This window comes from Bos indicus, chromosome 22 (assembly GCF_029378745.1).
Source record: "Bos indicus isolate NIAB-ARS_2022 breed Sahiwal x Tharparkar chromosome 22, NIAB-ARS_B.indTharparkar_mat_pri_1.0, whole genome shotgun sequence".
Lineage (NCBI taxonomy): Eukaryota > Metazoa > Chordata > Mammalia > Artiodactyla > Bovidae > Bos > Bos indicus.
The window spans coordinates 36,588,979-36,611,007 of record NC_091781.1 but is presented as its reverse complement, the minus strand read 5'-3'; the positions used below and the strand labels follow the sequence as shown (position 1 = coordinate 36,611,007).

The 22,029-nt window shown below is 41.9% G+C and overlaps 1 long non-coding RNA gene across 5 annotated transcripts in view; it reads left to right on the top strand.

The window, feature by feature from the left end:
• Positions 1-22,029, top strand: part of LOC139178686 (uncharacterized) — a 321,381-nt gene that overhangs the window by 58,015 nt on the left and 241,337 nt on the right. For 4 of the 5 annotated variants that reach the window (XR_011563128.1, XR_011563130.1, XR_011563127.1 and 1 more), the window contains exons 2-3: positions 10,087-10,323; positions 11,217-11,349. The exons of the other annotated variant lie outside the window; for it this stretch is intronic. This is a non-coding gene — a long non-coding RNA (uncharacterized lncRNA). The remainder of the gene's footprint in view (positions 1-10,086; positions 10,324-11,216; positions 11,350-22,029) is intronic. 5 annotated transcript variants of the gene reach the window in all.

The following is a 22,029-nucleotide window of genomic DNA, read 5'->3' as shown; positions in this document are numbered from 1 at the left end:
TCACCATCAGTCCTTCCAATGAACACCCAGGACTGATCTCCTTTGGGATGGACTAGTTGGATCTCCTTGCAGTCCAAGGGACTCTCAAGAGTCTTCAATTGGTGTTTAAAAAAAGGCCTGTTTTGGTAGCAGTATTTTTTTAAGTGGATGTTTTAAAAATATTACTGTTATACATGTGGAATGTATTATGCCTCGTAACTCCAAGGTCCAGCAGACCCCTCAGCTTTTGTTTTCTTAGATTATTGCTAGTGTCCACTTAGATGCTGGTGCACACCAAGGATTGCTCACCAATATGCAAGCAATTCAGCAACTTTTTCAAGACGAATTGTTTCCTTTGGGTAACTTTGTAAAGTGTGCTGCAGGCATACAATTCATGGATGACTGCTGCTGCTGCTGCTAAGTCGCTTCAGTCGTGTCCAACTCTGTGCGACCCCACAGACAGCAGCCCAACAGGCTCCCCCGTCCCTGGGATTCTCCAGGCAAGAATACTGGAGTGGGTTCCAATTTACTTCTCTAATGCTTGAAAGTGAAAAGTGAAAGTGAAGTTGCTCAGTCATGTCTGACTCCTAGCGACCCCATGGACTGCAGCCCACCAGGCTCCTCCATCCATGGGACTTTCTAGGCAAGAGTACTGGAGTGGGGTGCCATGGATGACTGGAGTTCCTTAAAATTTTTCCTTAAGAAATAGAACGCTATTCAACGAATCAATGTGTATTTATCACACATATCATACCTGGGGTTGGATAATCACTCACATGTAATTCTACATGTTAGGGTTTCCAGATTCTTTACTTGATGGCCAGTCCCTCTATAGCTTATGTCTCCTGTGGCGTTTGTATTCATTCTGCACCTACAGGACAGTTTCAAGGGACTAGTGATAGGACATGGGGAAAGTCTTTTGTGAAGTAAAAACCCCTGTACACAAAGGATGGCTTCTAACTGCTCTTCCATCACTGGGTGTGCTCTGCCCTTCTGCCTGTTCAGCTGCTTTCTAGTTGTAATGGACCAAGAATTGAGACTTCTTATCTGTCTACTGACTTCTCGGTACCTCCCCCGCTCTTTAACATTTTCTGTCAGCAGAACTTAAAGTCACTCAGTCGTGTCTGACTCTTTGCAACCTCATGGACTCCACAGTCCATAAAATTCTCCAGGCCAGGATACTAGAGTGGGTAGCCGTACCTTTCTCCAGGGGATCTTCCCAACTCAGGGATCAAACCCAGGTCACCCTCATTGCAGGCAGATTCTTTATCAGCTGAGCCATCAGCAAAGCCCCTGGCAACAGAAAGGAAATCATAAATGAAGTCTTCTCTCTGCACATCTTGTCTCCTTGTTCCATGCCCTGCTAGTGGGAGTATACAAAAAGTGTGAGCTTCAGCACAGATTAAACTGTTTCTCACAGGATTGGATTCAAATCCCCAGATGTCACACACCACTGGGTGGTGATGAACATGTTACTTAACCTCAGTGAGCTTTGGTCATCCCATCTGTAAAGTGGGAATAATGAGTACCATTCCTCCTTATATCAAATGACATAATACAGGGAAATTGATGAGCATCAAATAAAGAGCAGGTAATTAAATGAAGGTTGTGTACATGGCACAAGCAAGCAGCGAATATCATCTGCTACCATACTATCATTATTATTTATCACTGACATTAACAGGAGGTCTTGGGTAATTTCAGGTGTGGCTAGCTCAAAATCCACCCCTTTGTCTCTTACTCAAAAAAAAAAAAAAAAAAGATTTAAGATACAAATAAATGAAAGAATGTTTGGTCTGGTTAACTTTGTTTGCAGACCAACTTATTATCTTTAATAGAAGCTCTGAGTTCAGTTCTGTCACTCAGTCATGTCTGACTCTTTGCGAACCCATGGACTGCAGCACACCAGGCTTCGCTTGTCTATCACCAGCTGCTGGAGTTTACTCAAACTCATGTCCATTGAGTTGGTGATGCCATGCAACCATCTCATCCTCTGTCATCCCCTTCTCCCACCTTCAATCTTTCCAGCATCAGGGTTTTTTCCAACGAGTCAATTCTTCACATCAGGTGGCCAACATATTGGAGTTTCAGCTTCAGTATCAGTCTTTCCAATGAACATTCAGGACTGATTTCCTTTAGGATGGACTGGTTGGATCTCCTTGCAGTCCAAGGGACTCTCAAGAGTCTTCTCCAACACCACAGTTCAAAAGCACCAATTCTTCAGTGCTCAGCTTTCTTTATAGTCCAATTCTCACATCCATACATGACTACTGGAAAAACCATAGTTTTGACTAGACGGACTTTTGTTGGTAATGTCTCTGCTTTTTAGTATGTTGTCTAGGTTGGTCATAGCTTTTCTTCCAAGGAGTAAGCATCTTTTAATTTCATGGCTGCAGTCACCATCTGCAGTGATTTTTGAGCCCTCCCCAAATAAAGTCTCTCACTGTTTCCATTATTTCCCCATCTATTTGCCATGACATGATGGGACCAGATGCCATGATCTTAGTTTTCTGAATGTTGAGTTTTAAGCCAACTTTTTCACTCTTCCTCTTTCACTTTCATCAAGAGGCTCTTTAGTTCTTCTTCACTTTCTGCCATAAGGGTAGAGTCATCTGCATATGTGAGGTTATTGATATTTCTCCCAGCAATCTTGATTCTAGCGTGTGCTTCATCCAGCCTGGCATTTCACATGATGTACTCTGCATATAAGTTAAATATGCAGGGTTATAATATACAGCCTTGACATACTCCTTTTCCAATTTTGAACCAGTCTGTTGTTCCATGTCCAATTCTAACTGTTGCTTCTTGACCTGCATACAGATTTCTCAGGAGGCAGGTCAGGTGGTCTGACCTCTTGAGACCTCTGGTCTTAAATTCTCTTTAAGAATTGTCCATAGTTTGCTGTGATCTACACAGTCAAAGGCTTTGGCATAGTCAATAAAGCAGAAGGAGATGTTTTTCTGGACTTCTCATGCTTTTTCAATGATCCAACTGATGTTGGCAATTTGATCTCTGGTTTCTCTGCCTTTTCTAAATCCAGCTTGAACAACTGGAAGTTCACAGTTCACGTATGTTGAAGCCTGGCTTGGAGAATTTTGAGCATTACTTTACTTGTATGTGAGAGGAGTGCAATTGTGCAGTAGTTTGAACATTCTTTGGCATTACCTTTCTTTGGGATTGGAATGAAAACTGACCTTTTCCAGTCCTGTGGCCACTGCTGAGTTTTCCAAATTTGCTGGCATATTGAGTGCAGCACTTTCACAGCATCATCTTTGAGGATTTGAAATAGCTCAACTGGAAAGCCATCACCTCCGCTAACTTTGTTTGTAGTGATGCTTCCTAAGGCCCACTTGACTTCACATTGAGAATATCTGGCTCTAGGTGAGTGATTACACCCTCGTGAAGATCTTTTTTGTATAGTTACTTTGTGTATTCTTGCTACCTCTTCTTAATATCTTCTGCTTCTGTTAGGTCCATACCATTTCTGTCCTTTATTGTGTCCATCTTTGCATGAAATGTTCCCTTGGTATCTCTAATTTTGTTGAAGAGATCTCTAGTCTTTTCTAATCTATTGTTTTCCTCTATTTCTTTGCATTGATCACTGAGGAAGGCTTTCTTATCTCTCCTTGCTATTCTTTGGAACTCTGCATTCAAATGGATAAATATTTTGTTTTCTCCTTTGCCTTTCGCTTCCCTTCTTTTCTCAGCTGTTTCTAAGGCTTCCTCAGACAACCATTTTACCTTTTTGTATTTCTTTTTCTTGGGGATGCTCTTGATCGCTACCTCCTGTACAATGTCACGAACCTTAATATACCCTAACAGAAGCCCTAATATACATTAATACCCTAACTAAAATTTGGAACAACTGTCTTTTGTCAAGCTTCGTGCAGCTGATTGGGACCCATCAGGGTGCTATGTGACCAAGTTCACAGAGGTGTACTGGTCTCATACATTGTGCCCTCCTGTAATCACCCTAATTATTACCAAGGTCCATTGCATCCTTCTGAATCGCCACCAAGTACGTTGCTTAATGATTGACAGCCCATGTTCCCAGGCGTTAAAAGGAAACAAAAAACAAAAAACAAAAAACAAACACTGATCTTCAATAATACTTTAATATTATATTAAATTATTATTAATTTATTATATAATTAATATAATATAAATTAATATTATATTAAATTAAACAACAATAACTTTAAAATAATTATGATACAAATAGAAGAAATTATCCTCTACTGGAGGCTTCTCTATGCCATACTTGGTGATGTACTTGTGTGAATCACCTCATTTAATCCTATAGAGTTCATGAAGATGGATCCTCATACTGTATTACAGTCAGGGACACTGAATCAGGAAAACATGAAGTAGACTTTACATGGTCATACTTCAAAGATACTGCAAAGCTAGTATGTGAACGCAGATTGTGTAATTCTAGAGTCTATGCTCAACCAGTGGCCTAAATGTGATTTCCCACTCTGTTTATTTTTCATATTTTCGTTTTCTTCCAAGTTGAAGAACCTCAAGAGATCTTCTAATGATAAGAATTCATATTCTTTGAGATCTTTGTGCTGGGACTTGTTATATTTTTTATACTTTTCTCCTTTTATATTTCTATACGTCTTGGGCGGGGGGTGGGGGGGGCCGGGGGGAGAAGGAGTATCACAGTAGAATCAATAGATAGGGACACAGAGGCTCTGAGAGGCAGGATAACCTAAAGTCAGCAGCTCCACGGAGGACTCTGGTTCCCTATCCAAGCACATTCTATTTTCCAGCAGTTATCCCCAAGCATCTAATAATCTCAAGACCTTGAGTTATATGTGTGTGTTGTGCAAAGATGTATACAAAATATTATGTTCTGTGATTAGAAAGTACATGGCCAGAAACTATCTGAATTGTGTTGACTCAACAAACAACTGAATGAAAAATATTTTCCTCTGAAGGAAAAAAATGATAGATTTTTTAGCCCGAGTCAAGACTTCTGAACCATGGTATCCTTTTAAGCTTTTCCAAGTGCTACATGGATCCCCTGATGGTTTTCTGATAGGAAACGTCCCCGACAGTAACATCCTATTGCATGACAAGAGGACAGCAGTGATAAAAAGGGGCTTTCCCAAATGTGACTCCGAAGTGTCGCTGAGATGTTTTCAGGGTCTAAAATAGTCACTTCCATCCAATGTTCTACAGGGTAATTATAGCTGTGCCATTATTCCTGGCCTGGCCACGATCCAGAACTCCACTCTCATTACCTCACTGCCTCACCCCGGGTCTGCTGGAGCTCCTTCCTATGGATATGGGGACCAGTGGAGCTTTCTTGTCATGTTCTGGAGTCCAGGGCTCCCCTAAACATCCCTGTATGAGCCTAGGGCAGGTCATGAGGGAGAAATATTAAGGCCTTTCAAAGAGAACAGAAGGGACCAGAACAAATGGAATGTGTTTTCTGGTATGGGAGGCACAAGTGTGCTCTTAGTTTTTTCTCCAGGTTGAGGTGTGTATTTATAGACTGTTAGAAGGAGTGGAGGGTTTTGGGTAGACAGACTTCTCTCTTCGGAGAAAAGAAAAACATCCTCTCACACTCCTATTTCTTTTTTAAGGCTACATTGCTGAAGCCATGCTCTTCTTACACTGTGAGGCGTGGTAATGTTTTTCTAATTGTCTGGAGTCAGGTCAGTCACACTTCCTTGACTACTTCTCTCCTTCCCGTTGCGGACAGGCTCCTGGGGTCAGGCACACAGCAGGCTCCAGCCCAGTGTGCCAGCTCAGAAGTAAGGAGCCTCGGTGTCCTCCAGACGGAGATATGTGATGCGGGGCTTAGGCTTCTGAACTGGGACGTAACTGGAAGCCACAGTAAGCCCCTGCACTCTCCCTTGGGCTGTCCTCAGGTACTTTCTGCCTCTCAACGCTGTTTGTTGTTTTTTTTTTTAATTGTCCTTCAATGGGAGCTTGGCTTATTAGAGGGCCCTTGGCCAATCACCAGTGCCCTGTGCAGGGACTTGGCCAATCACCAGAGCCCAAGCAGAGAGGAGGTGGGGCTAGTTAAGGTAGCTGTCGCCCCTGAGAGTAGTGCTGGATGCTTTACAGTCTCTCAAGTCCTTGTGACCATGTACCATGATTACAGATGCTCCTTGTATTCCCATTTTACAGATAAGGAAACTAAGGTTCAGAGAGATAAACTTGTCTACAGTTATACAGTGTCTTCTTGGTTTGTATTTTGATGTGAGGCAGAATCTGTAACAGGATTTGAGTGAAAGTAGCTTACTTGGTAGTAGCTGTTCAGGAAATACCAGTACAGCCATGGGGAATATAGACAGAGAAAAGATGGCTGCTGATAAAGGGTGTACTGTCAATGAGCCAGGAGGAGACCAGAGTGTTACCTGCAAGGAAACTCTGGAAAACAGTGTAGGAACATACACCTCAGAATTATCCCTTCCAGAAGGTGAGGACCTGCAGTGTATTTTCACACCAACTTCTGTTAACTATTGAATAAGGGTGAGTGGGGTACAGATGGAGTGTTGGAGTGTTAATTTCCCTGTGTGGACAGAGTCCTTGAGAGGCTTTGGAGAAACCCACCCCCTAGCAGAAAGATCCAGATATTGGTAACTGGAAGACAGTCAGCCTGCATTGAAGGGGTGAGTCCTCCAAAAATATGAGCTGGGAACAAACAGTGTACTTCATACCATGAGTGGCAGAGCCATGGCTGACCTTCTCTATTGCTTCTTCCTGCAGAACAAACCACCTATTACCATAAAATGGCAGTCATCCCATCTGTCATGAGTTTATGGGTCTGCAGTTAGGGCTGAGTTCAGCTGGACTGTTCTTCTCTTGGTCACACCTGCAATCACCTGTGTAGATGCACTCATTTGGTGTTTAATCGGGAGTTGCTTTTTCTAGGGAGACCTCAGCTGGTACAGCTCTTCCCTCTCATGTGGTCTCATCCTGCAGCAGCCAGACCAAACTTCAGCAAATGTCTTCTGAAAAGGTCCTGATTGTAAGCATGTTTGGCTTTGTAGGGCATTCAGTCTTGGACATAGCTTCTTGACTCTGCTGTTTGTAATATGAAGGCAGTCATAGACAGTATGTAGACAAATGGGCCTAGCTGTGTTCCAATAAAACTTTATTTATAGAAACAGGTGGTGGTGTGAATTTGGTCCATGGGCCATATTTTACCAGTCCCTGAGCTGGACCAAGCTTCATCACATGGGGCTGTACATTTCCAGAGAGTTAAGGCAGAAGCTACCAGGCCTCTTGAGACCTAGGTTCAGAAATTACCTAGGTTCAGAAATTACCTAGGTTCAGAAATTACCATGTTCCTTTTGCTGCATTTTACCACCCAAAGTGAGACATGAGGCCAGCCAAGATCCAAGGGTAGAGCGATAAACTTCATTTCCTGATGAAAGGCTCTTCAGTATGATACTGCAAAGGAATGTGCACTCAAGGATGAGAGGAATTCTGCTGTTCATCTTTTCCCACAGTCTACCCTCCAGCCTAAACCTATTTAACTCCAGATCCTGTATACTTCACTACCACACTCTACCTACTATCTCACATAACTAGTTGAGGGATGAGGTCAGGAGGCTGGGCAGATCTTTGACAATTTTAGATTCAGTCTAAAATCTGAAAGGCTTTTGCTGCTCCAAATAATGAACTCTGCATCTTTGAAATATTGGATTTCAGCTTCAGGAGTGGAGTTTTAGAGACTTAGAGAGTTCTCTGGTCTACTCGGTTAAGTCCTTATATGATGGAATACCTGCTATAAAATACCTGGCAAATGACCGAACTTCTGTTTGAAGACCTCTTGAGAAAGGAAGCTCCCTATTCCAGTCCTTTGTCCTTCAATCATTTATATGCCTCATCCATCCCTTCGTTCATGGGAACATTCAGCCAAGTATTTACTGAGTCCAGTGTACCAGTTCCTGAGTAAGTGATGTACAGATAAACACAACAGCCTCTTTCCTGGAGCTTAAAGTCAGTTCGAGGAGTTGACTCATTGGAGTTGACTCTGATGCTGAGAGGGATTGGGAGCAGGAGAAGGAGACGACACAGGATGAGATGGCTGGATGGCATCACCGGCTCAACGGACATGAGTTTGGGTGAACTCCAGGAGCTGGTGATGGACAGGGAGGCCTGGCATGCTGCAATTCATGGGGTCACAAAGAGTCAGACAACACTGAGCGACTGAACTGAACTGAACTGAAGGTCAGTTCATCTTCAGCGTGGTGCTTGTTTTCAAGTTTTTCTTGGTCACATAACTCCTTCATTCTTCATGGTCTTTGTTCTTTTAGGTCTAGAGTAGATTTTCAATCTTTGAGATTATTTAGAAATGCTTCTCCTTCTTTACTGAAATGAATTCCATTTCTTTCCTGAAGTGAATGTCACAGATACAGAGATATCCGCACATCTTCAAATTACATGATGAATTAACTATAATTGCTAGAACTTAAAGAAGAAGTTGGATAACAAAATCATGCATGTTTCAGTAGGTAAATATTCTAGGATTAAATTAGATCATGTATTGAAGTAATGGATGCCAATATGAGATACAGAATCAGGTTTATAGCAGGGGATTGCCAGCATTTCTATAAAGGGTCAGATAGTTAATATTTAAGCTTTGCGAGCCATTCTCAATTCAGCTTTTTTACTGAAAAAGCAGCCATAGATAATACAGAAATGGATGAGCACAGTTGTGTCCCATATAACTTTATGTACAAAAACAGGTGGCAGGTTGGATTTGGCCAGCTCAGTGGACTTTGCAGACTCCTAGCAGATACGATGGCTATGAATGAAGACTGATAAGGATAGGTCAGGTAGACAATACAGATATCATTAGCATTACTGTTAACAAAAGAATTTTCCACAGTACTGATGAGTACCTTTTGGCAAAGTTCTGAAGGAAACAAAATACAATCCTCCTTTAGTCTTCATAGTAGTTACTTTTATGGAAATTCACTGTATGATACTACCTGACCAAACAGCCCCACATTTTTTATTTTTGCATTTTTACCTAGCTTTAGGTAAGTGTACACAGTTTCCTCCTCTTCTAAATGCTTATGGGATATTTTAAAGACATTTGGGATGCAGAATTTTTTTTTGTTGTGAGGACTGTAGTAACTGCAAAAAGTTTTGCCTCTCTGGCCACTGCCCATTAAATGGCTCCTGTGCTCCTCAGCTTTGTGACCACCAACCATTACCCTCCCCCAACCAATAACTTATATGCGCCCATTTATATAGCGTCATCCACTATTGAGAACCACAGTTCTGGACATACATCCTGTATTAAGCTGCTCTTGCTGCCATAACATAATATGGTATGTGCCATGTGCTTGGTCATGTCTGACTCTTTGTGACTCCATGGACTATAGCCAGCCAGGCTCCTCTGTCCGTGGAATTTTCCAGGCAAGAATACTGGAGTGGGTTGCCATTTCCTCCTCCCCATCTTCCTGACCTAGGGGATGAACCTATGTCTCCTGTGTCTCCTGCACTGCAGGCATATTCTTTATCCACTGAGCCATCGAGGGAAGCTTTAACAGAATACTATAGACTTAAACAGAAATGTATTTTTCACAGAAAGATCAGGTGTTGTTAGGTCTGGTTTCTCCTGAGGTCTTTCTCCTTAGGTTGCAGACAACCACGTTCTCACTATGCCATAACATAGCTTTTTCTCCACATTGAGTGTGCTCTTGGTGACTCTACTTCTTCTTATGAGAACATCAGTACTATTAGATTAGTGTCCCACTCTAAAGGTGTTAGTCACTCAGTCGTGGCCAACTCTTTGTGACCCCTTAGACTGTAGCCTGCCAGACTCCTCTGTCCATGGGATTCTCCAGGCAAGAATACTGCAGTGGGTAGCCATTCCCTTCTCCAGGGGATTTTCCTGACCCAGGGATCAAACCTGGGTCTCCTGCATTGCAGGCATTCAAATTTATCATCTGAGCCACTAGGCTTATGACCAGATTTAAGCTTAATTACCTTTTTAATGGCCCTGTCTCTAAATACAGTCATACTGAGTGTGTTAGGGTTTCAATGTACACTTTGGGGAGACAGTTCAGTTCATAGTACTTATTCAGCTCTACCATCTACCTAAATCTTCTCATCCTGTCCTTTCCTCAGGGTTCATGGAAAGTTTATTCCTCAACACAGCGGTCCTGCTGCTGCTGCTAAGTCACTTCAGTTGTGTCCAACTCCGTGCGACCCCACAGACAGCAGCCCACCAGGCTCCCCCGTCCCTGGGATTCTCCAGGCAAGAACATTGGAGTGGGTTGCCATTTCCTGCTCCAATGCATGAAAGTGAAAAGTGAAAGTGAAGTCGCTCAGTTGTGTCCCGACTCTTTGTGACCCTGGATGATGGTAAATATAATAATAAAGCACATGGCTTTCCATGTCACCTTACACTTGACAGAGTAATTTTATATAAATACTGTTTCTTGAAACAATCTCTTTCCTTTTCTTCATCTAGTTTTTAAAAAATATATAACATTTAAAATTTATAGAAAAATATATATGTAGCATGGAGAAGGCAATGGCACCCCACTCCAGTACTCTTGCCTGGAAAATCCCATGGATGGAGGAGCCTGGTAGGCTGCAGTCCATGGAGTTGCTAAGAGTCGGACATGACTGAGCGACTTTCCTTTCACTTTTCACTTTCAGGCATTGGAGAAGGAAATGGCAACCCACTCCAGTGTTCTTGCCTGGAGAATCCCAGGGACGGGGGAGCCTGGTGGGCTGCCGTCTATGGGGTCGCACAGAGTCAGACACGACTGAAGCGACTTAGCAGCAGCAGCAGCAGCATATATGTAGCAAATACCTATGGATCCACACCCAAATTTAACAAATGCCATATTATAGTCATACATGACTTAAATTACTTTTATGAAATAAAGTACTGCAGGTTCTGCTCAAGTGCTTCTGTGCCACTTTCCCAATTTGATTCCTTCTCCCACCCTAAAGTTGGTGTGTTCCTTCACATTCATGTCATGATACTTTCAGTATATATGGAAATGGGGCTTCCCTGGTAGCTCAGTGGTAAAGAATCTGTCTGCCAATGCAGGAGATGCCACTTTCATCATCACAGTTTGGGATTCACAGATGCAAACTGTAACACACACACACACACATATATTTTACATGTATAACTGAATCACTTTTCTGTATACCAGAAACAAACACAATTTGTATTTCAACCATGTGTACATGCTGAGTTGCTTCAGTCGTGTCTGACTTTTTCTTACCCTATTGACTAGGGTAGCACGCCAGGTTCTTCTGTCCATGGGATTCTCCAGGCAAGAATATTGGAGTGGATTCATATGCCCTCCTCCAGGGGAGCTCCTGACCCAGGGATCGAACCCGTGTCTTTCATGTCTCCTGCATCGGCAGGTAGGTTCTTTACCACTAGTGCCATCAACTGTATTTCAATAAAATAAAAAAGAATAATGTGGATATATATAGATCTAGTTTGCTGCTGCTGCTGCTACGTCGCTTCAGTCGTGTCTGACTCTGTGCGACCCCACAGACGGCAGCCCACCAGGCTCCCCTGTCCCTAGGATTCTCCAGGCAAGAACACTGGAGTGGGTTGCCATTTCCTTCTCCAATGCATGAAAGTGAAAAGTGAAAGTGAAGTAGCTCAGTCGTGTCCAACTCTGTGCGACCCCATGGACTGCAGCCCACCAGGCTCCTCCATCCATGGGATTTTCCAGGCAAGAGTACTGGAGTGGGGTGCCACTGCCTTCTCCAATAGATCTAGTTTACGCCTTTTTAATTGCCATGTATCATTGCAAGAATATGCTATTTATCTATTATTTTTTTGATATGCATTATGTCTGTGTATGTCATCTCGTGTATGTGTGAGTTTCTCTAGAGAACTCTGGTAAAGTGAATTGGTGGTTTGTTGTTTCATAGCTAAGTCATGTCCAACTCTTTTGTGACCCCATGGACTCCTCTGTCCCCAAGGCTCCTCTGTCCATGGGATTTCCCAGGTAAGAATATTAGAGTGGGTTGCCATTTCCTTCTCCAGGGATCTTCCTGATCCAGGGATTGAACCTGAGTCTCCTGCATTGCAGGCAGATTCCTTATCACTGAGCCATCAGGGAATCCCTGAACTGGGTGGCAGAGGAGGTTATTGTTTCTAACATTGCCACAAGCCTGGAGGGAGGTATTCCTGGGCTGCCAGGCTGGTTGACTGATGCCAAAGCTATCCAGGTTTGTTTCATCTCTCTGCTTTGCCATTCTTAGAGTGCACTTTTACCCACAGGTTTGCTGTTTTATAACCACAACATAGTTACAGCAATTCCAGAGATTGTGTCATGCTCCAATCAGGAAGTATATAAAGTACTCTAGTCATATTACCTCCTTAGGTGGCTCAGAGGTTAAAGCGTCTGCCTGCAATGCGGGAGACCTGGGTTCGATCCCTGGGTCGGGAAGATCCCCTGGAGAAGGAAACGGCAACCCACGCCAGTATTCTTGCTTGGAGAATCCCATGGACGGAGGAGCCTGGTGGGCTACAGTCCACGGAGTCGCAAAGAGTTGGACACGACTGAGCAACTTCACTTCACTTCACTTCAGTCATATTACCCCTTTAAACAAGTCTTCAAATAAGACCTACTCAGTGATTTACATTTACACTCCATTCGCTAGAACAAGGTCATGTGGTTCATCTGTCAGCAAATTACAAGAAAGTTTCTGGACAGCATAGGGCTGTGGAGGGAACTGACCAGTGGTATTGATATTTGCCATAGTGCCTAGGGAATCATGGCTGGGCCCTACAATATACACATCTTCAATACCCCTGGGTGCTGCCAGATGTGGTTGCTCCCAGCTGTGGCCAGATGCCCCAATGAATAGATGCTCCAAAGTACCTGAACCAATTAGGGTATTGTCAACAGACTGTAAAAGGTACTGCTTCCCTATGTCAAAAGAAAAATCGAAGCATTATTATAAAAATACTGTGTGCATGACAGTGGATCAGGTCATTTACAAAAACAGACACACAAATCCGCAAAATCAATACTTTTAGAGCCTTCAGCAAAGTGCTTAGAGCTTATGAGTGCACTGTCAGACACAGCTTTTGGAGTCCCTGCTCTGCCACCTACTGATGTGTGAGTTTATATGTTTTTTCTGAGCCTCAGTTTCCTTATCTGTAAAATGGGGATGAAAGAATATCTATCTCATAAAGATGCTTTAAATGACTAAAAGAGAAAATGATTCTGAATGGCTAGCATAGCACCTTTATGGAAGGAGGCTGCAATCTGTGTTTCCTACTGATAGTAACATCATTACCTAGAGATTCTATGCCATATGTGGGTTGAACACATTTCTTAATCTTCAAATTAGAAAACAGATATAACACAAGTTCTACTTATGGGAAAACAGGTCCAAATACTTGAAAAGGGACCATTTTGGAAAATGTGGAATGATTTCTAATGTCTTAATGTGTATGCTTATACTAAACCACGGGCTTCATATCATTTCTGGCTTCTAGAAGTTTGTAGAAAACAGAGCATGCTTCAAAGAGGAAAACAGGGAAAAAAGGTAGCCTGAGACTAGATGACCATTGTTTAAATCCGTATCTTACTCTTTACTTCGTAGATATAATCACTGTTTTTCTTTTATTTAAGTCCTTGGAAAACAAAGATAAGAATAGGTTTGATGCACGGTACTGGATGCTTGGGGCTGGTGCACTGGGACGACCCAGAGGGAGGGTAGGGGAGAGAGGAGGGAGGAGGGTTCAGGATGGGGAACGCGGGTATACCTGTGGCGGATTCATTTCGATATTTGGCAAAATTAATACAATATTGTAAAGTTTAAAAATAAATTAAAATTAAAAAAAAAAAAGAATATGAACCTGAAAGTTATTTTCTTTCTTTATGAGATTTAACAATATGCATTAAGATATGAGTAGTATGGAGAAGTGGGAAAGCAATAAAGATTATTAATAGATTTTTATAGGGAAAAATTTAAGCAGCTGAGGTTATTAATCCAGAGAAGACAAAGCTAAAAGGAAATATCATAATTATCATGAACCCCCTGAGAATTACCTCCACAGGGAACCGAATGAAGAGGAATGAGTTTAAATGACAGGAAGAGGGTTTAGGCATCCTTTAGGGAAGAATGTTCCAGTAATAAGTACTGTTAAACTTTGTCTAGGTTTCCAAATCATTGAGTAGAGTGACCTAAGAAAAGACACTGGCTGTTACTTTTCTGCAATTGTGTATATCCCTTTCGAGTCATGAAAAAATTCATTTTCAAGAACTGTATCACCTGATTCTAAACCTTAAAAGAAGTGGCATGCTTTGTGATTTTCAAAGGCACACAGCATATGTTTACTGAGGTATCTACTTATATCTCAGACAAAATGATAGACTTTGGGGACACAAAAGAATATCTGTTGGAGTCAGATGCTGCCCACATAGAGCTTATAGGCCACTGCACTTACTGAATCATGATAGATGCTATAGGAGCTCCAAAGCCCTTTAATCCTGTTGGATGGGGCTGGGCAGGGGATCCACAAAGGCCTTCTGGAGAAGGTGAGATCTAAGCTGGAATCTGATGGATGAGTAGGAATCAGTTGGGTGAATGGAAGAGTCAGTAGGAGGTTGGTGATTAGAAGTGAGGAGGGGGCAGGGATGTAGGATAGCAGCTTCTCTTATGGGGAGAGTGAGCCTGGGCAATGGTCTGAATTGGAGAAATGCAGAGCCAGAGCCACTGTTTGTTGCCTGTAGCACTTTTACTTTCATGGTACTTTTCTACTATTTTTTCCTTGTTGTCTTAATAACCATGACATCATCGTTTTATCTTTAAAACTGCTGAGAGGCTCCACTTGAGCAGTAACTTTGGTGGAACAAACCTCTCCTGTTTTCTCCTTAGCTATGTGTTTGCTTAAACACGCAAATGGGGGAGGGGAGGAGGAAAAAGCAGGAAAAGTGGAGATACACGCCTAGTCCTGGAGGCTAAATTACCCTGCCTCTTCTGTTTCAATAGTTCATGTTGTAATCCACTGGCTTTGTGGCTGTGTAACCACTTCCGATGGAGCAGGACGATTAAAAGAGTGTGTTATGGAGCTAAAGTGCCTGTTTCAATAGAGAATAACTGGCAAGGTGACTTTGGGCAAATAAATCCTGCTCTCTGGACCTCAACATATCCATCTATAAAATGGGAATACAAAAGCACTCAGAACTATTGTGAGCATTAAATAAGCTAACTTATATAATGTGCTTAGAATGGTGCTTGCCATATAGATAATCTTAAAGAGATGGCTAGCAATGATCATCATCATTATGTTACACAGAATGTAAGTAAAAAAAAAAAAAGAATATAAGTCAGAGAGCGGTAACAATTATAGTTCTTATTGACTGAGCATTTATTAGATAGCCACCATGCTTTGCCTTCATTATTTCATGTAATATTCTCAACTACCTTTTAAGTTAATATACCCCTTCTACAGATAGAAAAACTGATGCTCAGAGAGGGGAACTAACCACTCCAGAACAGTTGTGGTATGCTGAGCCCACCAGACCCAATCTTGCATCACTTTGAAGAGGAAGATTGCATTCTGGTTCCTTTTACTTTCCACTCAGAGTGCTTTGTTTTCTTTATGGCTGTGTTGGTAGACTCTTTTTAGAACCATGTGGTCAGTCTAGAAGTATGATCAGCTCTAAAAACCTCCTAGCAGTTATATTAATAAACGTGGCTTAGATAAGTACCAGAGAATTGGCCACCATCACCAAGGAGCAGCCAAAGGAATGTTAACCAACATAATTTGTGCTCAAACTGTCAACAAATATGTCTGGGGCACACCATGAGATTTAGCTGCTCCCAGAGACGTGGATTGTGATACAACTCAGGGGAGAAAGTTTATTCTCAGTCTTCAACTGCGTACATGGGGGCTCAAGAGTCCTAAGCAGAAATGACAGATTCAACATGGCATTTGTGATACAACGTGGCCCAAGAGCTAAGAGCAGGGTTTGCCATCCAATGTACTGAGCTATTCACACACTTCAGTCTGTTTTTTTGGATACTTCTAGAGTGGTGAACACAGCCAAACACTTTTCTCTGTATCCCCATTTCACTAACTAGTGAGACGGGGATGTGAATACTTAAATCCTCAGAACTCTTTTCAGACTTTTTGTGAATATTAATAGAAATAAAGAACAAATGCAAGCAATACAGTATATTATTACGCATGGTTACCACCCAATGTTAACTATTACTCTTTAGGCCTAGATAATACCATATAATTAATGCTTTGTTTTTGCAAAGAGGATGCTGCTGCTGCTGCTAAGTCGCTTCAGTCATGTCCGACTCTCTGCGACCCCAGAGACGGCAGCCCACCAGGGTCCCCTGTCCCTGGGATTCTCCAGGCAAGAACACTGGAGTGGGTTGCCATTTCCTTCTCCAATGCATGAAAGTGAAAAGTGAAAGTGAAGGCGCTCAGTCATGTCTGACTCCAGCGACCCCATGGACTGTAGCCTACCAGGCTCCTCCATCCATGGAATTTTCCAGGCAAGAGTACTGGAGTGGGGTGCCATACTTCCCAAAAGGTTTTTTAGCAAATGTGTCCTGATGCAAAGGGTATAAAAAAGGAGAAGAAATTCTGAAAGGGCAGAGATGTTGTTCAGAGCTAATGAGGGAAGCACTGGGCTGAATTTGGGATGAAACTTTAATAGCACTCCCTGTATTCTGTGCTGTCGTGGTCCCTTACCAAGCTCTAAAGGACCCTGCACGTTTGGAGAGAGAATGCTAGTCCGGGAGGTAGGGGAAGATGGCTGGGGAATAGGGTGGTCCTGTCGCTCCCTCCAGACAAAGATTAACAATGACTTAATTCCAGAAATATTGTCAGCAAGTAAAATAAATAGACTAATCACTGTGGGCACCTTGTATGTTAATGTATCTAGGCTTTGTTTTCAGTTTGACCCTTAAAGAAACATTTAATCAATCTAGATGGATGAGTCATCCTGTTCTTAATTAATCTTTCTGGACATTTATAGAGAAAAGGCAAACTCTTCACAATGACCTTATAAACGTGTTTGAGGTTAGTATGGATTTTTATTTATGTGCACAGCACGAGCAGTCGTTATTTCTAAATGATGGCTTATTTTGAATGTTCTCAGACTTTCAAAGTGTTTTATTTCCACCCTTGGAGAGAAACAGGGGTGACTTGAAAGGAAACACACGATGGCCATTTCCTTGGCATGAACTGGGTAACCTTTCTGGAAAGGACATGTTTGTTTGGATTTTATGGCATTACCAGCAAAGACTGGCAAAAGGACATGGGGGCAATTGGTCTTCCTGAGGCCTTTGCTGGGAAATGGGAGTCACATTCAGAGATTGGTCTCAGCTGGGGTGACCCTGGGCTCACTCTCCTTTGCCATGGAAATCATCACTATCAAAAGCCTTTCCCTGAAGCTGAGAGGCTGGTTCTTCCAATGAATGCCAACACAGTGCCCAATGGCCTTTATCATGGGCTATTGTTCTGTTGGACATTGCTGGGGAAACAATCATTTGCTGGGACTCAGGAAGGTCAGTTCTGGTGCTATTTGATGGGAGGATTTGACTTAAATTGGGGTCAGTTCTTCTAGGACACAAGCTTTGTGTGTCTGTGTGTTGTAGAGAATGCCATCATTGCTTGGTCCTCCAGCTCCTCTGGTTCGTCAGAATTGTGGACCCCAGGATCCTTTTGCTACTTTTGCGGTCCAACCTTTTAGCCTTTGGTGTTCATTTGTATTGAGTACCTATACTGAACGAATAAGCAGAGCAGAAAACACAATACAACTCCAGCCAGCAGCAAAGAAGAATTGAAGAAGATGGAGCAAAGCAAGCACAGCAGCATACTTTTCATGAAGATTCTTCAAGTTGCCACATTATAACTTGCATTTCAGAGTGTTGGCCAGAATTTAGACACACAGTCCCAACTCTGTAAGTATAGACTTTGTTTTGGGTGGCCAAATACCCAGCTAAAAATCAGAGGTTTCTATCTACAGAGAAAAGGAAAAGCATGAGAGAAAATAAGCAGTTCATAATACAACATATTTCAAGGAATATAATTTGTCATATCTAAATATACAACTGTACCTCCTCACTGAAGTTAATCTAAACTGAATATTTTGCACCATCATCATCCCATTATGGTATCTTGCAATCCTTTCTACCTTTCTTTCCAAAGAAAAAGAGATGTCTGATTTAGCAAGAATGCATTTCTATATTCAAAGTTGAAATGTGAGGCTAAACCTCAACCACTTGAAATAAGATAAAAGAAATTCCCTTAGTAGAGGAAAATGGAAAATATACAGATGATTCTATTAACATAAGCATCTTTTCTTGAACTGAGTCTCCTGCAACAAAGGAATTGGAAATGCTCTTTCCTTATCCTAAAGTGTTCCTGACAACTGCAGATAGCAACATTACTACCAAAGGATTGGAAAGGATGCAAACAGTAGACTTTCAGAGGACTCTATTCCCAATTTCAAACCTGGAAAGGGTATGTTTAAAATATTTCAGTGTACTGGCTAGGAAGGCAGACAGTGGAGTAAGCTTGGCAGAGCTAAGAAATGGTGATTCGGTTTACAAATGGGTTACTTCGGGGCAAATGCTTGCTGTCTCACTTTACATGCTAGTTAAGTGGTTAAGAGAACAATGCCATTAACTGAGAGTTCGTTTGAAAATTAAATGAGACATTGCATGTAAAGCTCACACAGAGCCTGGTTCATTGTATATACTAAAAAAAATGCTGGGTTTTCCAGGTTCAACCCAGATTATAGATAAGAAAATAAATCTGTATTTTTTTTTTTCTGCCAAGGGACCTTTAGAGATACCCTTGAATCATATGTATGGTATTATTTATTTCTTCACTTACTGGTTCATTCGTTAATTCGACAAATATTCAAATCCTACTATGTGCCAGTTCCTAGTAGGTACCATTTACTGGAAGGGGCAAGAAATATATTAAATACGAAGATGAATAAAACAATTTATGTCCTTAAAGGAGCTCACTGCTTAGTGGAAAATGGAAAAAAATGAAGCGAGCAATTATGTTCCAGTGAGAAAAATTAGAAGTGTAGTGTTATTAAAATGAAGAGAGAGTAAGAATCATGAGCATCAAATCTGTGACATTTCCTTGGTGAAATAAGATATCTTTTATCATCAGCTTTTTTTAATGGGGGAAAGAGAAAAAAGAAATTGTACATTAAATGTATATAATGATTCTGAGGCCTGTCTTAGTTTTAGAAACATGAATATGTCAAGAAAAATGAAGGCTTATCTAACAGTTGAGGAAAACAGTCACTGAGGATAGTAAATTACATGGATTTGTTAGATGACATATCACTGGGTTAGCTTGCTAGCTGCAGGCCTATGGACTAGAGCCTTAGAGGGGAAATTCCAGTGGGGAAAGTTTGTTTCCATCAGATGGGACTCACTCCCAACTTACTTCTATGGCATGGCCTGGGTACCAAGGAGGATAAGCATCAGATTTTGAAGTGTAGGTCTGTTTTCTGCTTCCCAAGCCTGGAAGCTAATTTGTTTCTTATCTTCCTCCATTGGCCTGTAGTATTATCACAGTCATAGCAGGAACTCTTGGACTCTAAGAGGATGGAGTGCTGTGAAGTCATCACATCTTTTCTAATAGCTATGATTGAGAACCTGCCATCGATATCCTAGTACCACATGTGCCTGTCAACTTGCAGCATTTCACTGCTCTTAAGGCCACAACATTTAACATGGCCTGGAAGACCTGTTGATCTAATTCTCACCCCTCTTATTCTCTTCATGTAAATGTAACAGGAAGAATAATATTGATAATAATAGCAACTGACATTCATGGTCCTATGTGTCAGCCTTGTCTGTAGCTGACCACCCAGCATGGCTCCCAACCTCACACACTGTTGACAGGAGTTTCTGTATCCTTTTTTTTTTTTTTCTTTTAAATTTTATTTTATTTTTAAACTTTACATAATTGTATTAGTTTTGCCAAATATCAAAATGAATCCACCACAGGCATACATGTGTTCCCCATCCTGAACCCTCCTCCCTCCTCCCTCCCCACACCATCCTTCTGGGTCGTCCCAGTGCACCAGCCCCAAGCATCCAGTATTGCGCATCGAACCTGGACTGGCAACTCGTTTCTTACATGATATTCTACATGTTTCAATGTCACTGTCCCAAATCTTCCCACCCTCTCCCTCTCCCACAGAGTCCATAAGACTGTTCTATACATCAGTGTCTCTTTTGCTGTCTCGTATACAGGGTTATTGTTACCATCTTTCTAAATTCCATATATATGCGTTAGTATACTGTATTTATGTTTTTCCTTCTGGCTTACTTCACTCTGTATAATAGGCTCCAGTTTCATCCACCTCATTAGAACTGATTCAAATGTATTCTTTTTAATGGCTGAGTAATACTCCATTGTATATATGTACCATAGCTTTCTTATCCATTCATCTGCTGATGGACATCTAGGTTGCTTCCATGTCCTGGCTATTATAAACAGTGCTGCGATGAACATTGGGGTACACGTGTCTCTTTCCCTTCTGGTTTCCTCAGTGTGTATGCCCAGCAGTGGGATTGCTGGATCATAAGGTAGTTCTATTTCCAGTTTTTTAAGGAATCTCCACACTGTTCTCCATAGTGGCTGTACTAGTTTGCATTCCCACCAACAGTGTAAGAGGGTTCCCTTTTCTCCACACCCTCTCCAGCATTTATTATTTGTAGACTTTTGGATCACAGCCATTCTGACTGGAGTTTCTGTATCCTAACAGAAATCCCCCTGCTTGGACTACCTCAATCCCTGTGAACAGGGGAATGCCTGTTCTAACTGGCCAGACTGGGTTTCCAAACCCATCACTGTGGTAAGGGGCAGAGTGTAATCCTGCCTTTCATTCATTGGGGGCCCATCCCTAAAGCTGGGAGTGAAGCAAATCTGATGCTATGGCTGCTACCTGATGGGACACAGGTAGAATTGACACTGAAGATGCAAAAACCAAGTTCACTGCAGCCGTGCTTTCCTCAGGCATCCCACTAATCCAGTCTAGTGGGGAAAGTTTGCACTCCACACTTCTCAACTTTGACATTGGTGCTTATTTCAGACCTTGAGAGTAGGCAGATAACACCTCTTACTTCACAATTTTTTTATTCTCAGCTACAGTGTTTGTAGGGACTAAAAGTCTATACTCCACTAATTTGTAGTACTAATCTCTAACAAAGTAAGGATACCTTAGGTGAGTAAACATATTACTAAGTTTATTGAACTGCATTTAGCACCACATCTAGAAGATCTCTCCACAGTAAGATGGCTGATTTGAGTCGGACATGACTGAGTGACTAATGCTTTCACTTTTTAACAGCTTATGACCAGAGATGTATTAATGTCTTTTGACATTTCAACATTTACTTTTGTAACAAATCGCTGGCCACCAGAAATTGGTTTCTACCAAAATCTCCCAGTCAATAATGTGTTAAGAACCAATCACTTCTACTCTGTGAACATCTGAAAATGTGCTTATTCACATGCTCAGTTTTGTCCAACTCTTTGTGACCCCCTGGACTGTAGTCTGCCAGGCTCCCCTGTCCATGGAACTTCCCAGGCAAGAATACTAGAGTGGGTAGCCATTCTCTTCTCCAGGGCACCATCCCAACCCAGGGATCGAACCTGAGTCTCTTGCTTGGCGGGAGGATTCTTTACTGGGATCCACAGTAAAGAATCCACAAGAGAGCCTGGCGGACTACAGTCCATGGGGTCGTGGAGGAGTCAGATACGACTTGGTGACTAAACAAGTATTTCATTGTATATATGTATTTACGCACACTTACTTTAAAAACTGCTTTTCAAAGATGGCTCAATCTCATCCTGCCAACAGTAAGATTAGAAAAGTAAGGATTGTTGTTAAAGATTACCAGTAAAAGGGATCCACATATGTAGAGAAAATAAGAGTTCTCTAACAGGTATCATATTCAAATGGGGTTCTTAAACACAAATTCCTGGCCTCCACTCTCATAATTTTTGATTTATTACATCAAAGGTAGGGCCTAGGCATTTGCTTAATTGATAAGTTCTGTGCTGCTGCT